This window comes from Citrus clementina, unplaced genomic scaffold, assembly GCF_000493195.1.
Source record: "Citrus clementina cultivar Clemenules unplaced genomic scaffold, Citrus_clementina_v1.0 scaffold_3, whole genome shotgun sequence".
In the NCBI taxonomy this organism is placed as follows: domain Eukaryota; kingdom Viridiplantae; phylum Streptophyta; class Magnoliopsida; order Sapindales; family Rutaceae; genus Citrus; species Citrus x clementina.
The window spans coordinates 28,757,124-28,760,835 of NW_006262339.1; positions in this window are offsets into that span (position 1 = coordinate 28,757,124).

The following is a 3,712-nucleotide window of genomic DNA, read 5'->3' on the forward strand; positions in this document are numbered from 1 at the left end:
ACTTTTATAGAATTGAAGAAAGCTTTGGCTACAGCACCAATTGTTATAACACCAGATGGGAACTTCTTTCTGAATTATCATGTAAATATTTTTGCAAAAGAAGTTGGATAGTCTCAGAATCATTTTTTGTTTTTCTTTTAATTCTCTAATCTCAGTTTTAATGTCTTTAATTTCTTTCTGAAGATCTTGAATACTGGGGGTATTTTTCTTCGTTTTCTTTTTATTCAAAATCTCAGTAAGATCATAAGAGTTCTTTTTAACAATTGGAACTTTAGAAGTTTCAGCTTTATTAAAATCCAGAGTTTTTAAAAGCTTATCAAGATATTCTTTTTGAAGACTTGGATCAGAAATATACTTTACGAGTTCAAGAAAAGTTTCTTGGTCTTTAGTCAAAATATTGATTTTCTTAAAAAGGAATCTGTTTCAGATCCACTACTGCTAGATGCAGAGGTATCTGAGTGAAAAAGCTCATCGACCTGAAGTGGCTCACTATATCCCGACATGGAAGACTCAGAGTCTGAAGACTCTACCATGAGAGGGGCAATTTTGGAAAGGACTTCATCATCTAGGCCAAGCTCCTGGAGCTTCTTGTTTATTCTGTAATATTTTGCAGTATGGCCTTTTATGCCACACTTATGACATATGGCTTCTTTGTAATTGAAAGGAGTAAAAGGGGTCTTTGGTTTGGCTCTAAAGTTTTTCTTTTTAGAGAAATTGGGTTTTTTATAAGGCCTCGAAGGTTTCTTATAAAAAGATTCTCTAAACTTTTGGAATGGTTTCTTATGGCTTTTGGATTTGTAATGTTTTCTGTGAGGTCTTGAAGAACATTCACCATTACAATCCTTGGAAGTAGAGGTTTTAAAGGGGTCATAGTTGAATTGTTTACAAAAACCGCCTAATTCTTGCTTAGACTTCTTAAGCTCGCATTTAAGCCGTTTTTGTAATTTCAAATCTTGGCAGACCTTTAACCCTTCTTTGTTGACAAAGCTGACTAGCTCACCATAAGTAAGATCGTCATGGGGAATGCGATTGTCATAAAGGGCTTTAATAGAATTCCTAACCTTTTCACTTAAAAGGGTAGGTAATCCTGCTAAGAATTTTTCTTTCCAAGTAGTATGATTTGCATCATCTCTAAGAAAGAGTCTGGTGAAGAAAGTAGTTTTGTAGGTTTGGAATTCACTAAGTTTCCTACATCTTAGATTGTGTAGTAACTCAGCATTTTTGTCTCTAAGGTGAGAAGGGTCACCTATGAAATGGAGAGAAATAGAAACAATTACGGTTGCTACTGCATCCTGAATAGGGTTATTGAATTCATCAAAGATGGGGGTGCCATCTTGATCTCTTTGGATAGAATTAAGGATATCTAATTGTTGCTCATTGGTGAGAAGATAATCCTACCGTCCTTTAAGTTGACCAGTAAAACCGGCAATAAGGATTTCTGCAATGGCCTTGTCAGAAGTTCCTGATTGGGTTTTATAGGCATTGGCTGCCATGGTCATTTGTTGCAACAATCCTAGTATGTTGTATTCCGACATTCCATCAATATTCCATTCATAGACAGAGGATGCATTATACCGAGATTGGTTTAATGCACTAGGCCTATTGTCTATGGTCAAATCCGGAGGAGACTTGACTGTGGGAAGGGCTAATTCCAATGGATTTTGTTGGCTTTAGGAATAGAATCATCTTTAAAGGCTTCTAAGTCTGAGGAGGCTATAGAAGTTTAGTCATCATGTTCTAGTACTCCAATCTTGCTAGATTGAGGAGTATCAGGAGCTATTTGAGCTTTACTAGATGAAGATGAAGCTGCTTCAATCCTATCTAGTTGTTCTCTAATGGCTTTAGCAAAATCTGATTTTGACTCTTGAGCAAGCTTTTGGCTAGTTTTCGAAACCTGAAAAGGTTTGAAAATAAGGTTTTTAAGCTTTTTGTCAGAATCTGATTTTGATGGAACAGGAGAAACAGAGGAGATGGCTATGGTTGACTTTTGGAATTGGTTTTCTATCCTAGTCAACTGTTTTCCAATGGTATTTAAGTTAGTATTGCAGAAATTATTCTGTTGGATAATACTGCTCAAATTGGCATCAGAATCATTTGGTTTTGGGATTTTGTAAGGTGAGGCTCTAATTTGGACAGGAGGTTCACCGTGATCAACAGTTATACTCCGAAGAGGTGGGTGCTCAGATTCTATGGTTCTGTCACTATCAGAAAGTTTCCACTCAGGAATTTTCTTTCTAATAGTTACAGGGTTCGATTCTTTAAAGGGATTGAAAATGTTGTTCTCAGAAGAATATATTTCGAACCAATCAAAAAACAATATATGAACTTGATGTAAGTTTACAAATTCATAATAAACTTGTTGGATTTTTTTTCTTTGATTTAAAAAATATTTAAAAAACCAAATTCTTTTTTCTTTATTCTTTTTTGAATAAAAATCATCATGAAGAAGATTTTTGTCAAGTTCAAAATTCTTTTCAATAACATTTATAACATTTTCTGTGACCGCAGAGAATGTAGGGGAAGTTGGAGGAGAAGGTTCATTCTCATCCTGCTTTTGTTCATGTTGACTGCTAGTATAAATAGGATGAAGAATATTTGTAGTATAGTCAACAGAACGTATGGAGGAACTAGGTACATCTGAAGTAGAGAACCTAGGCTGACTTTGGAAAGAAAGATTTATGACCGAAGGGATTTTTGTGAATTTCCTTTCTAATGTAGGAATGCTTGAGCACGACTCTTTATCAGAAAATCTGGTCGAGTTAGATCTTCTGAAAGATAGTTTGACTCTACCATCAGAATACTGAGTCACATTTCGCAACTCTGTATTAGGCTCAAGTTGTTTCGGAATTGCTGGTGGAGCAGCTCCTTCAAGAATCCATTCCTCTGGAAGATTAATATCTTTCCATTGGATTGATTTCAGAATAACAGTATTTGCTCTAGACAAATCAGTCTGCAAGAGAAGAGTCTCATCTCTTTTTGACTAGAATCTATGTTGCGTACTGAATGCTGAAATCATTGCTTTATAAGAGATTTTAAAAATCAGTGCAACTGGGACAGACCCTTTAATCATATTATAATTATGGGTTTTGATTTGTAAAATCATGCTTTTCAAAATATTTTTGTCTTTAAGAGAAATTGTTATGTTTGGATAGCAATCAAAAGAAATCGGACCTTTACATAGACTAGATTCGATGCTACTTAGCAAGGAATCATCAAAAGAGATGAATCGACCATCTCTAAGGACAGCAAGGATAGAGGTATCCAAGCCCTCTTTTGTAAGAGGCTTTATTCCGACCTGGATAAGACCGATGTGGACATAATTAAATTTCTTTTCCTTTAATTTTTTTAATGAACTTTTCTAAAAACAGGTGAATTGTTTCAAAAGGTTCTGAAATAGTAATATCACGTTCTTCAGTTTTTATAACATAATCATTTTTCAAAATATCGAGCTTTTTTGTTTTGTAAATCTTTTCTTTGGAAATTTTCCCAACAATCAATTGCTTTATCAAAGTTCTCAATAATGAATTCTTCTGAACTCACAACATGCTTTGAATCACTAGTCTTCCCGGAAGAAGAGCTAGAAAAGGATGATGCTCTACAAAGCAGAGGATCCATGAAGAAAGAACTTATGGTCAATCTAAGGTCTTGAATGAATGGCTACATGTATGGTTTTACAGCCCTAAGCGGAAATCCTATCCTGAAACGGGACTTA